This window comes from Pseudorasbora parva, chromosome 2 (assembly GCF_024679245.1).
Source record: "Pseudorasbora parva isolate DD20220531a chromosome 2, ASM2467924v1, whole genome shotgun sequence".
Taxonomy (NCBI): Eukaryota; Metazoa; Chordata; class Actinopteri; order Cypriniformes; family Gobionidae; genus Pseudorasbora; species Pseudorasbora parva.
This window is the reverse complement of record NC_090173.1, coordinates 58,027,311-58,049,972: the sequence shown is the minus strand read 5'-3', so window position 1 is coordinate 58,049,972 and position 22,662 is coordinate 58,027,311. Positions and strand designations below refer to the sequence as shown.

Sequence of the window (22,662 nt, the reverse complement as noted above, 5' to 3'; positions counted from 1 at the left end):
TTATTTGTAAAACAGTTCTGTCTATATTAAACACTGAAATACAAAATTGTTTAAATTTTATTTTTTATTTTTTTAAAGTTTAAAATCATTGTTGGCTGATTTTGGAGGGGGAAAAGTTTTTTAAATTGTCAATAAAACTAGTACTATTCAAAAGTTTGTGAGATTATTTTGAAATTAAATTAATACTTTTATTTAGCAAGAACACATTAAATTGATAAAAAATGTATCGTGGTGTCCTGAAAAATATTAAGCAGTGCGACTGATAATTAGAAGAAATATTGATCGCCAAATCGTAAGGATCAGGTGACTGAAGACTGGAGTAATTATGTTGTAAATTCAGCTTTGCCATTCGAGGAATACATGTACGGTGCCATGCTTTTTCAATATACCTTTCATGCACTGTGCAATATAGCTGTCTGTGAATGTAAAATGTCTGCAAAGTTCAGATCAAAAGTGATCGACAGATGAAGAGATTGTCTCCTAAAAGAAAGAATCTATTTTAACTGCTGAAACATCTACTTTGACCTGGCCTCAAACGTTGTAGTTAGTAACTGAGGCGCGGAAGAGTTTGACTCGTGTTGTTGATAAGAAGCTGTTTTCTGTGCTGCAAAAGCAAATCCACTTTGCATAAACACTTGAGAAACGATAAGGACTTGCTCTCAAATTGATACGGAAAAACCAACACTATTGTTATTGTTCACATCACTGTGTGTATCACGTGCTGAGGAAGCCTCTGGAGTGTTAATTTACAGACACACTGTGTAAAAGGTTGACCATTCACAGCAGACTGGGCCGTCTGACAAATCAGAGTAATGTAGGCTTGAAAGGGGGGTGTCGAATCCTTGATCAAACCAGTTCAGACATATACAGTCTTGTTCAAAATAATAGCAGTACAATGTGACTAACCAGAATAATCAAGGTTTTTAGTATATTTTTTTATTGCTACGTGGCAAACAAGTTACCAGTAGGTTCAGTAGATTCTCAGAAAACAAATGAGACCCAGCATTCATGATATGCACGCTCTTAAGGCTGTGCAATTGGGCAATTAGTTGAAAGGGGTGTGTTCAAAAAAATAGCAGTGTGGCATTCAATCACTGAGGTCATCAATTTTGTGAAGAAACAGGTGTGAATCAGGTGGCCCCTATTTAAGGATGAAGCCAACACTTGTTGAACATGCATTTGAAAGCTGAGGAAAATGGGTCGTTCAAGACATTGTTCAGAAGAACAGCGTACTTTGATTAAAAAGTTGATTAGAGAGGGGAAAACCTATAAAGAGGTGCAAAAAATGATAGGCTGTTCAGCTAAAATGATCTCCAATGCCTTAAAATGGAGAGCAAAACCAGAGAGACGTGGAAGAAAACGGAAGACAACCATCAAAATGGATAGAAGAATAACCAGAATGGCAAAGGCTCAGCCAATGATCACCTCCAGGATGATCAAAGACAGTCTGGAGTTACCTGTAAGTACTGTGACAGTTAGAAGACGTCTGTGTGAAGCTAATCTATTTTCAAGAATCCCCCGCAAAGTCCCTCTGTTAAAAAAAAGGCATGTGCAGAAGAGGTTACAATTTGCCAAAGAACACATCAACTGGCCTAAAGAGAAATGGAGGAACATTTTGTGGACTGATGAGAGTAAAATTGTTCTTTTTGGGTCCAAGGGCCACAGGCAGTTTGTGAGACGACCCCCAAACTCTGAATTCAAGCCACAGTACACAGTGAAGACAGTGAAGCATGGAGGTGCAAGCATCATGATATGGGCATGTTTCTCCTACTATGGTGTTGGACCTATTTATCGCATACCAGGGATCATGGATCAGTTTGCATATGTTAAAATACTTGAAGAGGTCATGTTGCCCTATGCTGAAGAGGACATGCCCTTGAAACGGTTGTTTCAACAAGACAATGACCCAAAATACACTAGTAAACGGGCAAAGTCTTGGTTCCAAACCAACAAAATTAATGTTATGGAGTGGCCAGCCCAATCTCCAGACCTTAATCCAATTGAGAACTTGTGGGGTGATATCAAAAATGCTGTTTCTGAAGCAAAACCAAGAAATGTGAATGAATTGTGGAATTTTGTTAAAGAATCATGGAGTGGAATAACAGCTGAGAGGTGCCACAAGTCCCAGATAGCATGGTGACATTGATTCAATGTTGAAATTCCATCAGAATCATCATTTTGGTTGAGGTTGAAATTTCAATGCTAAGTAATATTGGATCAATGTTGAAAATTCAATGTTAAAACCATACTGGACCAATGTTGAAAATTCACTGCTAAATAATATTGGATCAATGTTGATAATTCCATGCTTTTCAGTGTTGAAAATACAAACATTGAATCAATGCTGATGTTTGGTCATCTTAATTCTCCATCGGTGAGGCTTACGGTCAATCTATCTGTCACGTTATTCAACATGTTAAGGCAAGTCCAAATCAATTGGGTACATTTGTGTGAATGTGAGCACATTTATTATCCTCAAAGGATACGATGAGTACACCAACGAGTATGTGGATTAACAAAGAATACATAAATGTAAATTTTGTAATTGTAAGCCTTTCTTTAAATTTTTCTGGAAGAGTTAAAATTGTATGTGTGTTTGATGTCTGACTCTTCCAATAAGAAAGCTGTAAAAACTATGAATCTTTTTAAAAGGTATATTATTTTCCTGCTTAATGTTGTCATTCTGTGTTTCATGTTATTATAATAAAAAATGCAAAAAACAAATAAAAACAAAGAACTTCTACCATAAATTTAGTCTATCAGTTTTAAATAAATAAAAATGTAGCCTATTATTATTATTTAAATCATGTAGAATGGACATGCCAGTACATGAATGTACAAGTTAATAAAGAATTTAGAATATGTGTCCCTATCACAATCCAATCCAGCAGGTGGCGGTAATGCACCTTCAAGACAACCACCAATCAGATCAAAGCAAGCGCAGCTGAACAGACTTCAATCGCGAAAAAGAGACACTGGACAACGACCATGTTTTTTAGAGGTAAGTAGGCCTACACAAATATATTTATACAATTCATCTCAATTTTAATTTAGTATTTTTATTCATCTTTATGTTTTACAACTTGTGTGCTTCTGAGAGTTTTAGTGAACTGCAATGTTAATAACAGTCACATGAGCGCCCTCGTAAGTTACACAACCAACGGCCAGGATAATATTAATATGAGTTTCAGTTTGTTTTTCACCAAACCATATCATATTTGTATTCATTTTTTTTCTTAAGATTGGCATATACACTGTGAATTGCGTCCGAATTCTGACTCGTGCAACTCTTTTTTTTTTTTTTTTTTTTTTGGTCGTGCGTCGTTTGTTGTGAGGTGTTCATCTATTTTATGAGATGATTTTTGTATTAAGATGATTCATCTGTTCGTGCAACGAGTAAAATGAATGTGCGGCGCGGATCCACAAACGTATCTTACTCGGTGCACGCACAGATGAATCATTTTGAATCATCCTATATTCGGCCAGTGTATAAACGAGAGGCGATCGGAAGGTTAGATGAATTTCTGGCTTGTCAGTAATTGTGTTCGCCACTCGTGAGAGTATCTCACAGCTGAAGCAGAACTAGAACTGATTGACCTGTTAGCGGTGAGGGGAAATACAATCAGCTCATAGCTCTGCTTCAGCTGTGAGATACTCTCACGAGAGCAGATCACAATTACATCATTACAGTTTAATCTTTAATGCAGCAAGAAAAAAAGAAAAGAGTAAGATCTTTAAGTTCTGTAGGCAGCTATATCAAACTACAGAAATTTAGTAAACAGTTGTGCCTCCAATTCGTGTTGTAAATGGAAAAAAAATCTCTTCCAAACCACCATGTAGCCTATACAGCTCCTCTTTTATTTTCTTAATTTAGCTATTTAGTCATTCATTTACTTGTTTCATTTTCACACTTTATTTATGTACTATTAAATACAATAATATTATTAGATAAAACACTGGATATAGTCACTTTGCTTTTTCATTCATTGTGTGTCTGCAGGTCCTTTAAAGTCTATACTAAAATGCATTAAATAGTCCTGAATTTAATGTTACCGTGTTTTAACTGGGATATCAAGATTTTGATAAAATTTCAAGTTTCACTTCATTTTGTAGTAGGCTATATTTGTAATGTATAATTAATCACATTTCCAAATATTTACTAACTTCTTGTTGTTTTAGATGCTGTGAATGCTGATAATAAGAGGCATCAGGGTTTATCATTGCTGGGACGGTGCAAAAGTGTCTCCATTAAAACCTGAAAGGCTTCGGGACATTGCTCATGGTGGAAACCCCTGAGTTTGGAGTATTTCATTCTTTCTTCTACCTTCTTTCTTTCAGTAGTACTGTGTCATTTCTGTATTTATTGGCAAGTTTACATTTGTATTTACTTCCATTTTGCAGATGCAGGTTGTCATGTTTTTCCAGGCTCTTCTCATTTGTGTCATAAATTCAGATGTAATTGTTTTAAATCAATGTGAGATTTCCTGTTGTAACTGTGGGGGCATAAATAAATACATTTGCATGTAAACTGAAGGATGTTGTTTACTTTGAGTGACTTTTTGATGCAAAATCATATCGACTGCAGCCACACATGGTCTCTGATTAAAATGAATAAAATAAAGAGACAAATTAACTGGCATAGAATCCTGCTGTACATAAAGCAAGATTGATTTTTCATTGTTGAAATAACATTATTTCACGGTGCAAACCTGATGAAAAATCAATGATATATTTCAATATTGATTCTATGATATTTTGATTGATGCATTAACATTGATTCAACATTGATTCACTTAAATAAGTGGTTTAATTTTAGTTGTTAAACTATTGATTTTAAGCCCATCTTTATCTATTTTTCATCGTTGAAATAACATTATTTCAGGGAGCAAACCTGCAGAAAAATCAACATTCTCAACATTGACATCTCAACATTGATTCAATGATATTTTAGTTGATGCATTAACATTGATTCAACGCTGATTCACTGTTTGTCTGCTATCTGGGGTTGGTTGACTCCATGCCACACAGATGTCAAGCAGTTTTAAAAAACTGTGGTCATACAACTAAATATTAGTTTAGTGATTCACAGGATTGCTAAATCCCAGAAAAAAAAAATGTTTGTACAAAATAGTTTTGAGTTTGTACAGTCAAAGGTAGACACTGCTATTTTTTTGAACACACCCCTTTCAACTAATTGCCCAATTGCACAGCCTTAAGAGCGTGCATATCATGAATGCTGGGTCTTGTTTGTTTTCTGACAATCTACTGAACCTACTGGTAACTTGTTTGCCACGTAGCAATAAAAAATATACTAAAAACCTTGATTATTCTGGTTAGTCACATTGTACTGCTATTATTTTGAACAAGACTGTACATCTATTAGAACAAAGTGTTTGTTTAGTTCTGATGAATCCCTCTATAGTTTCTGTTCTCCAGAAGTTTAAAAATATATATTTTAAATAAATCATTTTATATTTTGTAAAACAATTTTACAAGAAGTGAATTTGAATAATTCACCAGCTTACATAGGCCTACTTGCTTTTGCATTAAATCATAATCCTTTTTCTCAATATCTGCTAAATGAAAAGGCAGATAAATGCATTCTGATCATGTTTTTTGCTATTACCGAGTTGAAATATGCTGTGCTATTTCAATATCTGTTGTTAAAAATATCTGTTTTTTGTTTTTTTTTTGTTCATTTGATTTTTGTCTGAATCACAAGCTGGTTAACTTACTAGATGACAGTGTGAAATGTGCTCCAATAAAAAAAGCATTGAACATGAAAAGTGTCTTCCTTTGTGCTGTTTTATTTTAAGTTTATGGCGTGATGTATGGCTAGTCATAAATGTAACTATTAGCTGACATGTACATTATTGTTTAAAGAAGCCCAAACGGACTAGATGGGAGAGGGCTTTACGACCTCACTCGGGGTTCCGCAATCGGGCCGCATTAAAACCGAGCGCTTGGGCCGCGTTTAAACCGAGTACTCGCAGAGCAGTCGGACCTAGATTCATGCCGAGGATTGGCCGAGTGTTTTAGCCTTAATTGCGCCGCTTTCGGCCCGCATAATTTTTGCTATCTGGGAAGTTCACCGGTTTAGTTTGTTCACACACTAGGTGTAGGTCTATGAGAGTAAAACACCTTTAAACGAGCAGGAACATCTGGCGTGTGTGCATTTTTACATTATACTGCAAACACATGATTGTGATATTCACAGTGATACTGTAATGGGACATCCATGTTGTGTTTTTCAGGATTCTTTGATGAATAGAAAGTTAAACAGCATTTATCTGAAACTGAAAGCTTTTGTAATGTCTTTACTGTCACTTTTGTTAAATGTATTGCATTCTTGCTGAATAAAACGATTAACTTTTTCAAATCAAATTCTTACTGACCCCACACTTTTGAACGGTAGTGTGTAACAAGTATTTCTATGATGTTAAAATCATTTTTAGGATTAAATTGTGCATTAATAGGTTGAACAAATCAAATGTGTTTATAGCTGAGAACCTTTTACACACACACACACACACACACACACACACACACACACACACACACACACACACACACACACACACTTCACTGCACACACTGAAATAACACACTGTGTGCGGAACAATTAATAAAGTTAATTTCCTTTTCTGAATTTGGCAGCCCTAGTCATATCTGTTCAGCCATGTATTATTACTGTTTGGTTTATTATTGTAGTTCTTTTCTTTAAATATTCATATGTTACATAATATGTGGTCAAGTGATATAAATACACAGTGCTTTTGTTATGTATTAAAAATGTTCGTGGCCCCTTTAAGAAATCTAATCTGTGTTCTCGCGATACTAGTCTTTTAGAAGCGCGCGCGACCAGAGAAGCCATTTCACTGCACGCCAGACAGACCGGCAGAGCTCCATGCTGCAGTGCGAGCGTCGCTCTGATTTACTGCTTTATACCATCATCTTTACAGTTAATATTACTGTAGTGTCTTCAATATTCACCAGTGTGTTACAGAAATGAGTCTGAAAGGAGATTTGATGTGTAAGTCTCAGTAATGCGAGTGAAGGTAAAGGATTGGGTTCGTGAGCTTCATGATTTATGATTTAATTGCAGGTTTATCTAATAAATGAGTCGATGGGATTGATGAGTGTTGTTCAGAATGAGCTGGACTAAACCCATTGAAAGCACAGGCGTTTATCTCTCAGTAATGTTAGCGTTGTGGTTAATGTTGTCGTGTATATGACAGTCTTGAGCCCTACAGACGGTGAGTGTTTCTCAGTGTAAAACATGCCCAGATAGCACATGTACGTCGCAGAGACGTCTGTGAAAGGCCGTAGCGTCTGATTAAGATCGCATTCCATTTCTATAGTTCGACTGTTTTTCGTTTTTAAATGAGTCGTCTTCCCTACCTCTAAATGACGTCTATACGACTAACCTTAAACATTCGAAATCCAGTGCTGCGCACCATGCGCGTCACCGGTGGAGCAGAGCTCGTAATAAAAATAATCATTAGTTTAAAAAAAAGTGAAATACCTATTTATATCACAATGCATACACTCCATGAAATAATAGATTTACATTTAACTCGTGCAAGCATTGAATTAAAATCATATTCTGTTGAAATTGCGTTTTCCCCCCAAATACGTGTAAAAACGTCATGCCCTTATTTTTTTATTTTGCGTCCACTGCTTTCATTTGTCTTACTATATTAATGATTACGAGGGCACCTTCACTTAAATTGCGTTTTGTGTAAGATAATAGAATACATCAAAAAGGCACTCGGGATAAGCATTGTGCACATGGACTTTTTAATAATGCTATAAATAATTAGCAAAGGCTACTTTAGGCCCTTAATTAGTAGTGATGGGAAGTTCGGTTCTTTTCCGCGAACCGGTTCTTTCGGACAGTTCGTTTCAATGATCCGGTTAAAAAACCCGGATCACCGGTTCTTTTACGTCTTTACGTAATGACGTCATTTCTATCATCCCGGCGGATGAAAATACATTCAAACACATCCACATAAAGTATTTCTAATCAAAACTTAGTATAGTAATAATTATAATTGACATCATCATCATCTTGGAAACATTTTTTCATTTATGTTTTGCAACAGCACTAAATACAGTTCACCAAATCGTACTGAATCGATTGTTACAACATCTACTTCAAGATATTAGTTTTATTTCTAGTTTGAGAGACTGTCACTGTCGTGCAAACACTGATGTTTCACACGGATTAAATAAACGTACATTGACAGAATAGGCCTACTTACACAAATCCTAAGTGTTCACCCGTGCTCATGTATTATCAGCATCAGCTGTCCCAGTCCGAGAGAAATAGTTCGGTTACGACGCTCTCACGCATGCTCAGTATCTCAGCTCACCGGTTCTCAGAATCGAACATGTCCGAAAGATCGAACGTGTCTGATAGAAACGGTTCTCGATTCTGTACCGGTGATCCGTTGCAACCGGTCGATCTGACTCGAGAACCGCTGTATCAGTGTGTATGTGTGTGTGTGTGTGTGTTGACCGTTTTACAATCTATTGTTTCCAAAACTTTAAAATAATACAGTTACAGCTTTGTTATAATGTTTCCAAACGTGATTAGTTTTAAATACACTTAACCTGCATTTCGTTCCTCTGAACAAATAACACGCATGCGCATCTCATCGGCTCATCGGTTCTCAGTATCGAACGTGTCCGATAGAAACGGTTTTGATTCTGTACTGCTGATCCGAGGATCCGACAACCGGTACGTTCGGTTACACGCGCATGCTCAGTATCAGCTGCTCGTGAGTTCATCAGATCTCTCAGCAAAACATGTCTCACTTCAGCTAACGATTGGAGTTACAACATCTACTTCAAGATATTCGTTTTATTTTTTAGTTTGAGAGACTGTCACTGATGGCAGAAAGTTAATATCTACAGTATTTGTGGATATCAAGTTCAAGTTCAAGTTCAAGTTTTTTATTGTCACATTACCACAGCACATGTGCCTCGATAAGTGAAATTCTTGGGAGCAGGCTCCAGAAATTTGCAGAAACAGTTAACATATAACCATACAAACTTCAACAGGTAAAATGTGCAATGTGCACATACATAGTCAGTACACACAGTGTACCATTGGCATGCTTACAGTTAGTGCTACACTACACATTATACTCACAATATACATACACACAGTTAACATCACATTACACTATACATTGTGTATATTGATCAGCCCTGATTTGAGACGCGAACCGTTTAGAACGATTCAGTTCGATTTGGTGAACTGGTTCGACCGGTTCACTATAAAGATCCGGTTAAAAAGAATGATTCGTTCGCGAACCGGACATCACTATTAATTAGGTTTAGGTTATATAAATTATCAAGCATGGGAACGCTTTTCTGTAACCCATCATTCACAACAGCCTTATTTGATACCTCTAATAGGGGGGAAAACGTGTGTGAATGTATATAAATATATATTTTTTCCACATTTGAGGTGCCCCTCCTTTCATGCCAACTGCTATTTTACCTGATTATAGTTATAGGTGTGGTTTACATTTTTTGTCATATTTTGCAGAGCATAATAAATTACTATTTAACTTAACATGCCTGACTGCTGCTTAGAATACCAAGTGTAATATTACAAGCTTTGTGATTGGAGTAACAGTTCAGTTTATACCATGGTCTATAATAGCCTGGTTTTACCAGACTCTCGTACATTTCATTTGTACATAGAGTCTGGCCACTCTCCATTGACAAGGGTTTATTTCCGTGAAGGCGGGCACCCTGTTGAGGTTTAAAACTATTGGATCTGCCCTGAGCCACTCTGGATCTGCCGTAACCAATCGCTATCGTTTGGTCGTGACGTATGTCATGCGCCCTTCGCCTGTTTCACTCATGGAAATCCGACAAAATAAAAGTGCACATGTGCATGCCACCTCAGTGATAAAACTATAGGATAAAACCTAAAACTCGTGCATTCGGATTGTGATTTATTCACGCCACGGTGGACAGGAGAGCTTTGTGATCGGGAACGCGGCGCTCACGCGGTCCGCAACATCATTGTGTGCTGTAAATAAAATGTCATATGCTTGTTATTGGTAAGTATGGATTACTCAGTCTTTTGATATTGAAGTTTAATTATATTCGAAATAAGTTATTATACGCCCACAGACACACAATAAATACTAAATAAATCACAAGAACAAACAACGTCAAGAAAACAAAATAACGAAAGTTTTCCTTTACTCGCAAAACAGCTGTGACTGACGTCATAGGCCGGGCCGTGAAAATCTGAAGCCTTGCTCTGCTGTGATTGGTTTAGACCAGAGGTCCGTTGCATGAAGCTAGCTGAGCCAGCTCTGAGTTTCAGAGGTTGCAGTTGTCAAATCCAGATACATCAAACCTAGTTTAGATCAAGTTCTACGGTTTCTCAAACGTTCATAACGTTAAATACAACTCAAGTCTAATACTGAGTTTGCGATTAACTCTGAAGCGAATGCACCTGTAAGTGTGACACCTGCGGCAAACAGCTAACGTTAACCACGTGTTGCCCAAACTTTTTAATTCTAATTTTTGATTAAGTTACACAAGCACTTAACATAAATGATCATTATGCAAGACCTACTATTAATTAACATGCACAGTTAAAAGGTTGTTAAACATGATTACCTTCGTGTAGATGATAATCTGACGACAGACCTGGCGCAGTCTCCTGCTGCGTCCCAATTCGCCTACTTATACTACGTCCTAAAAGTATGTACTCTTTTTGTGAAGAAAAAGTATATACTTTTGAGTGTGTAGCAGAAAAGTATGCAAGCTTCGGGATTACTTCGCCATCTTTAACGGACTCTGTCGCTTAGTCACATGCATCCCGTCACCGTTTATCTGCCCTGTCAATCATCGTCAGATTCGTCACAGTTCAAATCCTCCACATTCAGTTGAATCTCCTACCGTATCGGAGAGAAATGTAGCCGCTCGTTGATCTGCCATTTGTGGATCTTTAATGCAGAGACTCTCCTCCTGTGTTTGCAGTTTAAATATAATGATGCATTTAAAAGTTAACGGCCAAACGTGTCATTACAAAAGTTTACAATGCTGCTGCAGGTGAAATATAATGTGGACAACACTGAATAAATATATTTTTGTCAGGTTAAATATTGATAGTTGATCACTCAAACCCCTTTATCTAAACTTCTCTACTTAACCGTCGAACTCGCACATCCGTCATGTTTGTAGTTTATTAAAGCTTTTTATCCGCGTTTGTAGTTCTAATCGAATCCTCGTCCAACTCGCAATGGGTTGTGGCCAATATCAGCCGTTAGAGTGCCCATCGATCCATACTGTGAATTCGGACCGGAAATAGTAAACCATCCGGGAATCTTTGGAATACTCTTTTCAACATACTACGATTTGGGACATACTAATTCTATTTTCGAATACTATTTAGGATGGATAGTGTGCGAATTGGGACGCAGGGTCCGTTTCCAGCTTCAACTGGAGCGCGCGCACATTGAGGTGTGACATCACCAGCGAACAGCCAATCGCGTGCCCTAAAAACAGAGAATCCGATTTCGCTTCTTGCGAGACGGAAAACAAAAAATTCTATATCCAAAGACCTTTTCTATTTGAATATATTTTAAAATGCTATTATAATGTTATATGATTCTTTGGAAAAAAGGCTCAAGTGGCTTTGATTTAAAAACCAAAAACCAAAAACTTTAGCCTGATTTCCAAAGAATCATGTGACATTAAAACCTTCCCAGGAATAAATAGAATTTTAACTCTTCATCATCGGAATAAATAACACTTCATTTATTTATTTATTTTAAATAAACTTTCATAAAGTAAAACATACATATTTTGTGTCCTTTTTACCAGATCAAACTTTAGACGGCACTTTGATTTTGTATCTGGATGCCAAGAATGTAATTCATGAGAATAAATATTAGTTTAAATATAGGTTTAGTTCTCATTTCATCATGCTACGGAATATTTTCATATTCAATCTTTGATTTAAATCATAGATATAGATCTCAATATTTATATAATCATGAAGTACACAAGACAATTTCATTAAAACAATTTAATTATTCAAAGTTCTGCGTTTATTAACTTAGTAATTTGTTTAATTTGACTACAGAAAGCTATATCTACAACCATCCATCCACAGTAAACTGAAGGTATGTACATCAATTGTGTTAATTATCTTGGTAATATCTTAGGGCCGTGATGGAAAAAGAAGAAGAACAAAAGGGTTTGTTTGTGTTAAGGTCTTAATACTATGGCTTGCAATGAACCATCCTACTGGACACTGAGAAGAAACGCAAAGGAGAAGGTAGATCAACAACTGCAGACAATGCAAGCAACAACTTGGGGGAATGAGTTGGGTTGCATGCACAGCGACTGGAGTAACACTTGTCAAACTCAAATTGATGAAGACACATTTATGGACTGTGTCTCTCATATTGACGAGACTGAAGCTATCAATATGGCAAGTGACCTTTATGACAGTGAATCAGACACAGAGTCAGGATCTGAAACCGATCAAACTTCCCTAGAAGATGATTTGGCAACCTGGGCTACTGAACACAAAATCACTCATGTGGCATTGAATTCATTACTTAACATACTACGTCAACATAGTTTAAATCTGCCAAAAGACTCAAGGACATTGCTAGGAACTGTGCGTTTAGGTCAATATCGACGGTTTGCCTCTATTCAAAAGTTCAGCAACACAGTTCTGGCCCATTGTAGGAACACTGCAAAACATCAGACAAGAGGAGCCAGTGACGATAGGGTTATTTTGTGGCACATGTAAACCTACTTCACTAAGTGAATACCTTGAAGACTTCATCACTGAAGTAAATGAATTAGAAAAAGGGTTTGAATTTGAAGGAGTGAGGTTATCTTTACAGCTCTCGTCAATGGTTTGCGACGCACCTGCTCGTGCATTCCTAAAAAAGGTTAAAGGTCACGCAGGCTATCATGGATGCGAAAAATGCACACAGGATGGAGTGTACCTGGAAAACAGGATGACATTTCCAAGAAATGACATGCCTCTGAGAAACAATGAGAGCTTTAGAAACAAGACAGATTCTGATCACCATCATGGCATGTCACCCCTTGAAGAAACGTCCTTCGACATGGTCTCCGGTTTCCCCCTCGATTACATGCACCTCGTGTGCCTAGGAATCATCAGAAGACTTCTCCACTTGTGGCCGAAGATGGGTTCTCTCACTTGTAGGCTGTCAGGATTTCAAATATACACCTTAACAGAAAGGTTAGTGAATGCTCAGAGCAATGTGCCCATGGAGTTTGCACGGAGCACTGAGAGAAATTGACAGGTGGAAGGCAACAGAGTTCAGGCAGTTTTTACTATATACCGGACCTGTCATGACGAAAGATCTCCTCAGCACAGAGGTTTACAAAACCTTTTTGCTGCTTTTTGTGGGAATCTCCATTTTGTCCAACAACAGTTTGATTGAAGATTACTGTGATTATGCCAATGACACACTGGTTCTCTTTGTCACTCACTTCGGTCAACTGTATGGTCCACAATTCCTATCGTACAATGCACACTCCCTTATACATCTTGCAGATGATGTAAAAAACCATGGCATCCTAGATAATTTCAGTGCTTTTAATTATGAAAATCACCTAAACAAACTCAAAAGACTTCTGAGGAAACCAACACGCCCTTTGAGTCAAATAATAAAAAGATTCTCAGAGATGCAAAGAAGCTGCAAAAAAACCAGAACCAAAACCAGGCCACATCTGCTCAAAAAACAGCATACGACTGGTCCTCTACCGGCATCCTTTCATGAGGCAAGCCAATATAAAGAATTAAGGACAAGTCTTTATACCTTTAAAATGGACCAGGCGAACAGTCACGGTTTCATCGGCGGTAAAGTTGCTAAGCTACAAAACATCATTTCATTCAGGGACGAAATTTATGTAGCTTATAGTTCCTTCAACCACCAGGATGAAATCCTTCTTTGATTATCCCCTATCATCCTCTACACTCGGCATTCATTTAGTTGATGACCTCTCCACATCTGACAAATTCTGCAAGCTTGAGGAAATAGAAAACAAAAATTTTCTTTTACCATATCAGCATCATTTTTGTTTCAATTCCTCTATTACACACCGATTAATTATTTCAGCCCTTTTTGTTCCGTAGTTTATGCAATTGTACATAGTTAATTTTTATCCAAGTTAATAAAATTGCAGAAGGTAATGAGGTGTGGCTCTGTTTCCTCTCACAGCCCGAGGTGTTGACAACTATTCTGGAGATCAGCAACATTGTCTTCACTAGCATGTTTGTCCTTGAAATTCTTTTCAAACTGCTGGCCTTTGGTACCTTCAGATACATCAAGAACCCCTACAACATATTTGATGGGATTATTGTAGGCATAAGGTAAGATCTATATCTATACGCCTGTTGAATAATCCAGCATGAATTCCATGCTGGTCCAGGCTGGCCGGAGCTGGTATAGTGTTGGTCTATAGTGTAGGTCTGTTCTCAAGCAAAACCGATCTGGTGTAGCTAGTCCTTCCACTTTCTATGTTGGTGACCAACAACCAGTCCCAGCATGCAAAACATACCTTATGCTGGTCACCGACAATGCTGGCATTATATATATATATATATATATATATATATATATATATATATATATATATATATATATATATATATATATATATATATATTTTATATTGTAACATTCAATAACTCACTACTTTTTTCAATGTTTTTGAAAGAAATATTTTATGCTAATCAAAACTGCATATATTGATCAGTAATTTTCTGATTTCTTATCAATATCAAAAACAGTTGTTCTGCTTTTTATATATATATATATATATATATATATATATATATATATATATATATATATTTAGTATTCTTTGATGATTAGAAAGTTCAAAAGAATTTGATTTATTTGAAATAGAAATTTTGTAACATTATAAAAGTCTTTACTGTAATTTTTTATCAGTTGGCTGCATCCTTCCTGAATAAAAGTATTAATATTAGTATATTTCTTACAACAACAGCAGCAAAAATTTGTATTGACCCCAAACTTTTGACCGATAATAGATAATTAAATATTTTAATACAATTATACAATAAATATTAAAGATTTTGGGATGATGAAATGAAACATAATGATCATTTTACTCATTTCAAAAAGCTACCCAGATGCTATTGTGAAAGATAGTAGGCATTTTAGCAGGGCTTCTTGTTAAAATGCATATAGTGCTTGTAAGCATACATGCATAAGCAATGTGGAGGTTGTGGTTTTTTCATCTGAACTATTAAATATATAAACTCTAATTACTAAATATAACCATGTGTTTCGATGGCAGTGTGTGGGAGATCCTAGGGCAGATGGATGGTGGCGTTTCAGTGCTGAGGACATTTCGTCTCCTGCGTGTTCTCAAACTGGTGCGCTTCCTCCCTTCACTGCGCAGACAGCTGGTGGTGCTGATTATGTTGACTGCAGTCAACATAAGCCTTTTTATGATCTACATTACAAAAAAAATCTAATTGTACATCTTATAAACCAATATATCAACTCCACGTCTAAATCTACAGTTAAATACGTCGCTTATATGAAGCTTTGATTTATAGTCGAAAGTCTTTATATGCATTACTTCAGATTTACCTTAACAAGCAGTAAAAGGTTTAGTAGCAAAATGGGCTTTTAATTAAACATGGCTGCCTATGCAGTAGAAAGATAGCCTGAAAAGCCAGACCCACATCAAGATGTTTGGTCTGGAAACTCACCATAGACAGGGCTCAATCCGAGGGGCGGGATAAACGGTTGCCTTTCAAACTCCCTCTGCACGCGATAGGATAGCGCTACCACCAACCAGAGCAACGAAGGTGAAGCAGAGCTCGCTGACTGATTAAACATTCGCCGTATCCGGTCGGCTAAACTCCAAACACATCATCCCTTCTTAAGAATGACTTCAGTGCCGCTCTTTGTTCTTTTCTCAGAGAAAAGCTTAACTGCTTGTCTTCCAGAGTCGCAATCAAAACTGGATCGAAAGACCGCCGCCGTTCGCCAGTTTCTGTGTTTACTAGAAGCACGCAAACGCAACTCGGCCGTCGTCATTATGGCCCCGTCCGCCGACTCTATACACGATGTGATTGGGCCGTCCAGATTGTGAGGAATACAGCTCAGATGGGTATTGAGAGTTCCCAGACGACACTTGCGGGCAAATTAAATTTGCTGCCGCTAGGGTGCGTCTAGATTTCTAGGCTAGTAGAAAGATGAATCCAAAAGAAATTAGACTCTCTAATCAGACCTGATTAGAGAAAACTTAAAGAAGGCTGACATCCTTGATCCTTCCTTTTGCCAAATAGGTAGGAAAACTTCACCACCCATAATGCACTGGGCATGTTGCTGTCCAAGGCCACTCGGGGATACGAAAGTGCCACAGGCACAGAGACTTGCGGCATTGGCTCTGGCTTCAGCCAATTGTCTATGTACAACTTGCGTTTCAGAATAGAAACATTTACATTAAACATTATTTGAATGCATGGGAATTCATTTCATGATCTTATTAGAGGGCACATTTGTCAGTCGAATATGTCACTGGGGCTGCTTTATTTCAGTAAAATGACTACTACATCAATACAAAGTCATCTAAAAATTAAAGGGTTAGTTCACCCAAAAATGAAATGTCATTAATGACTCACCCTAATGTACGCTTCACACCCGTAAGACCTCCGTTCATCTTCAGAACACAATTAGTTAGACATCAGTTAGTTAATTAGAATCTCTTGAAGCATCGAAAATACATGTTGGTCCAAAAATAAAAAAAACTGTGACTTTATTCAGCATTGTCTTCTCTTCCCTGTTTGTTTTCAAACATAAAATAAAGATTCAAATGGTTATGAATCAGCGGATTGATTCTGATTCATGATTCTGATCGCATATCAAACTGCCAAACTACTCAAATTACGTGACACTGGCGATCCGAATCATGAATCAGTATAGTGTGCATACACTTGGATACGCTTGGGACTAAAAATAACATATCTTAAACTGTGTCTGAAGATGAACGGAGGTCTTACAGGTGTGGAACGACATTAGGGTGAGTTATTAATAACATCAATTTAATTTTTGGGTGAACTAAAACTTTAAGGACACTCGAAAGGAGACACAGCAATCGTTTAGGAAATCAGCACTGTGATTGACATGACTAGTGTTAAAGGAACAGAACAGACAATAAAGTCAAACAAACAATTCAATCTTTAGAATCTGCTGTGAAGCGGAGTTTGCACTGAACTGGGAGGAAGCCACACCTTATTTTGGAGCTCCTACCCTGATTTGGATATCTTCAGGCTGCGGCTATACCCTTCTCCAGAATTTGAATTCTTGAAGGATGCAGATTTTTCCACAAAATAAGTAGATGCTTTCTCCAGATAGTCTGGGGAGTTAAACTGCATTGCTTGATACAGTGCTGCAGTGGCCCATCTGTCATGCTGGGGGCTGTGTGAATTGTTTGAACTTGTTATTAGTAGGTGTAAACCTGCAAAGGCTAAAACAAACAACCCTAACCAAAATATTTCGAACAGAGTATCAGGGCCCTGATAATACGGGCACCACAGCTGTCTATATGCACAGCAGGTTGTGACTGAGTGAAGAGCAGGATGCCAGAGGCTGGTGTCCTCCGAGAGAGTGACTCCTGTTTGGCTTCACTGCACCACGAATAACACTTTAGTGGGCTGAGCGGTTACTGAAACACTCTGAGCTGTCTACAAAAATCTCTTGTGCTTTACAGGGAGATGCTAACAGCTCAGATGCAGATGATGAGAAGCGATCGGAGAACCTTGAAGAGGAGGAAAAGATAGCTGATACAGGTTACTTCCTTTTTCACTTAAAATGTCATTGCCGGGTAACGTGAAATTACTTTTATGCACACATGCACACTTTTTGCACTACATAGATCATTCAGACATAGAGTTAAAATTATCCCATGATTATCTCACCCTCAATTCATCCTAGCTATATATGACTTTCTTCTTTCAGACGAATGCAATCGGAGTTATATAAAAAAATGTCCTCCCTCTTCCAGGCATTATAATGGCAGTGAATGGCTTCTTCTGTTTTGAAGTCCATAAAAGTGCATCTATTCATCATATAACTGCTTCACACGGCTCCAGGGGGTTAATAAAGGCCTTCTGAAGCGAAGCGATGTGTTTGTGTAAGAAAAATATCCATATTTAATACTTTACAAACTGTAATCTCTAACTTCCGCTGACTGTCGTACACGTGTTCATGAGAGCAGTCCAGCGTATGACGTATGCATATTTATCTTACACAAATGCACAGGACATTTGTATTTGTCTGAAAGAAGACATCTAGGTGAATAAATCATGGGCTGATTTACATTTTTGGGTGAACTAACCCATTAAAGTTAATGCGTACCTATTTCACATAAATTAATCTACTGAGGAAAATGTTTTCATTTTTTATGTTCTTTTTCCCATACACAACTCTAAGTTATTCCTGTATAATCCATTTTCATTTTATTTAACAAATGATGTTGACTTTCATTGAACAACCTCTTTTTTTCCCCCACAAATAGTTTTGAATATGTTCAGTCCGATGACATCAGCGAATGGGCATGTGGATCCTCCTGGCACTTTGCCTCCTCCAATCATCATGCACACTACTGCCACACCCATGCTCACTCCAAAGAGCTCTCTTGGACCGGAGAGTGTGTGTTTTTAGGCTATCCCAGGAAACCAAATTGCATTTTTACAACGGTATACATTTGTCTTTATGTTTCTATTATTTCTTGTGAAGGAAATTGGAGTAATGTATCAATAAGTCACTGCTGAGTTGTTGGGAAAAAACACTTAAAATTGTTGTATGAGAGGTGCTGCATGGCGTTGAACCGAAACTGCATAATGGAGTGCATCAAATGTCCATAAAAACTGCATAAATGTGTCAGTGCTAGAAATATTCTTTAATGATTTCCCACAATTGTATTACAGCTGCATCATGGTGTCATTTCTTCAAGTTGAACCATCTTTCTAGCCAAGTACCTGCAAATCAATTAGACATTGAGACAAAGTGGATTTTAATTGCGTAAAATCAATTTTGCAAAAAGCACATTTGCACAATTAACAGTTAGTTATTTAAATGGTAATTCATCACATTTAAACAAGCATGTATTTGAACCCCTATTTATTGATATTGTACCAAGACCATTATCCTAATGCTTTTAAGGAGGTTCTTATCTACTTTAAACACTTAAAACTCCTGGCAGTTTCGAGCTGTAGTAATTAGCCGTAGTTCTTGTTCAATTTGCTGACACCTCTCTCTCGTGTGTTACAGAGTTTCTGCCTCCGTCTCAAGAGGACATTGGAAGCATATAAACCTAAGTGGTGTAAAGATCATGAGGACTGGTCCCTTTATCTGTTCTCTCCTCAGAGCAAGTAAGTATTTGCCATCTCCTAGCATCTGCTGAACAAAGGTTCACGTTCACGCCTGTAACTTGTATAATTCTGTCCTAGGTCTCGGATGATGTGTCAAAGGTTAATTTCTTACAAGATGTTTGATCATATAGTCTTGGTATTTGTCTTCTTAAACTGCATAACCATTGCTCTGGAAAGACCCACTATCCAGCCATCTGTAAGTTTGCTTATCTTTAATAGTCCATTTGTATCTATGCCTACTGGATGTATGATACAGTATATAATGATGTTTTTTCATTTCAGGAGCGACTGTTTCTCAGTGTCTCCAATTATATTTTCACTGTGATCTTTGTTGCTGAAATGACTGTAAAGGTATGATTTTTGATTTTCTTATATATAAAGAGTGCTCATTCCACAAACAATTGTACAGATGTGATATGGCTTGTGTTAAAGGTGGTGGCCCTTGGCTTCTTCTCCGGGAAGGACAGTTATTTGAAGAGCACCTGGAATGTTCTGGATGGGATCCTGGTCTTAGTCTCGCTCATTGACATTCTGGTCTCTCTGGCTCAAGGTGGACACCAAATCTTTGGCATCCTGAGGGTTCTTCGCCTGCTGAGATCTCTTCGGCCGCTGAGGTGAGTCAGTGAAAGGTCACAACGTGCCTGTCTGAGGCGCAATCAATCAATGAAATCCGATACACAGTCATTGCTCCAGTTAGGAAATAAACTGAAGGTTAGTTATGTGGTTGCATTATGTGTATACTCTAAAAGCCCCTTCTCACTTACTGATTCAACTAAAGCTTGACACAATTAAAGGTCTTTGCACCGAATGTCGAGTCCGATATTTTGGCATGCGTTTTTTTGTATTCGTGATACAAAAAATGTGTCACGCACAGAGACCTTGCACACTGAGTCCGATGGGGATTAATAAATGCGTTATGGGAAAAAAAATGATGAAGTGATGTCTAGTCAAAGTGAAAAGACAAAGTGATGTCTAGTGAGGATGATATGCTTGTCCTGAGGAGATTGGGTTCATCCACTCCTGCGATCACATAGAGAAGTTTCTATCCAGCGGGATTATCCAGACCGACCGATTCAAAGTTTCAGTGTCAGTGGCTCAGTTTGATGCTTTGCTAGCGATACTGGAGTCACATTAAAAAGAAGACCACTAATTTCCGTGAATCAATTGATCCCGAACACCTGGCAGTATGTCTATGGATCCGATCACACACACACTCTCACTCACTCACACACACACACACACACACACACACACACACACACACACACACACACACACACATACCCGTTTCTCGGGCTATGGGGACAATTTTTGAAATTTTGCCCAAATCAGACTGGGCACAGGGCTGTGGGGACACTGGGTTCCAGTGGTGCTAGAGCTACAAAAAACATATCAAAAATCATGAAAAAAATCAGGGAACCTATACACGACTTAAAATTAAAAGATTTTCTTAGCACAACTGAGATATAAAAAAGGCTTTTTTTTCAGACTTTCTGGTGGTTTGTAAAGACTTTTCTGTAACAGAGTCTATAAGGACAGTGTGGTGTACAAGGACAGTGATGTCATCATACACACACACCAAATATAACCTGCTTTGAGAGGACACATGGTGTGTAAGGCCAGTTCACCATACACACACACCAAATATAACCTGTTTTGAGAGGACACATGGTGTGTGAGGCCAGTTCAACATACACACACACCAAATATAACCTGCTTTGAGAGGACACATGGTGTGTGAGGCCAGTTCAACATACACACACACCAAATATAACCTGCTTTGAGAGGACACATGGTGTGAGAGGCCAGTTCAACATACACACACACCAAATATAACCTGCTTTGAGAGGACACATGGATTATAAGACCAAAGCAACTGAGGCGCACCATTATAATAATATGAAATATATTGAGAGGTTTAATCACTTCTCTCCACTTTCTGACACATTACATTTTACTGGCCCATATCCCATAAAATCTACCTTTATAAGTGACCCGGACTTTTAACATTAACAACATGCATTAAGGAATCTCTTTTCTCTAAATATCAATCAATCAACTTTATTTATATAGCGCTTTTACAATCACGATTGTGTCAAAGCAGCTTCACAGTGTCAAACAGGATAATATTGCATCAAAATTAGATTTGGCTGTACAGTCGTACTGGAGAAAACAGTAATGTTATCAGATTATTTTAATTTATCATATAGCTACAATGTTGGCATATCAGTATTATAGTTTATAGAATTAAATAAAACCTAATTCATAAATTTTATTTTTATAATTAGTTGAATAACTTTAATCATAATTTTAGTGTCATAATTTTAGTGTCCCCAACTGAGCAAGCCAAGCCAAAGGTGACAGTATAAACTTCAAAAACAAGTTTATCTACTTATTTACTAGCAATTTTAAAAGTAAGGGTTTAATGCAACAAAAACATAAAAAACAGCAACATATAAAGGCGAATAAAGCCTAAATAGCCTAATAAGTAACTTGAAGGCCTCCATACTTTAATGTCTTGTTTGATATTGTCAAAGTTTTAAAGAAAATGCACTCACCCACTCCACTTCAACCATTACTGTTTGTGGAGCGTAGGTTTATAGTCTTAATACATTGAAACAACCTCAATTCTCTTAGACAACCTAATGGCATTACAGTTCTGTCAGGACCACTATCGTCAGAGATGATTGATTGACTGTTAGTATACAGTTTAGAATGGTGGTGTGGTTCTGGGCAGCCTAGCATGGATAAGAGCAGGGAGAGCAACGATAACATCCTTTAGGGTAAGCAGAACACAACCAACATAATGTATTGCAGATATCCTTAATGTCAATATTAAATGTACAAAATAATTCAGGAATTTTATATATATATATATGTGCGTGTGTGGTGATAGATGTCGTATTCCTATAGGTAGAGGTGATCAGCTGACAGACAGCTGATGTGAGTTTGACTAACGTGACCTTCCAGAACTAATGCTATATGCTTGATTTATGCCTGCTCTTTTGTTTGTTTTGTGGAGATTGCAAATAGGATCGCAACTCGCTGAGGTCAAGTATATTTAGCTCATTAGTTGATTTCCTCATGTTTGACAACTTAACTCATCTGCATTTAAGCTAAAAATTTTGAAAATAATAATCTAGGTTTTTCACTATTAACACAACATTTGTTGAATCACTGAACTATATTTGATTTAGTCACCTCAAGTATCAATTCCT

General features: G+C 37.4%; 1 pseudogene; it reads left to right on the top strand.

The window, feature by feature from the left end:
* Nucleotides 1–12,472: 12,472 nt before the first annotated feature.
* Nucleotides 12,473–22,662, top strand: part of LOC137049275 (voltage-dependent T-type calcium channel subunit alpha-1H-like) — a 49,370-nt pseudogene continuing 39,180 nt past the window's right edge.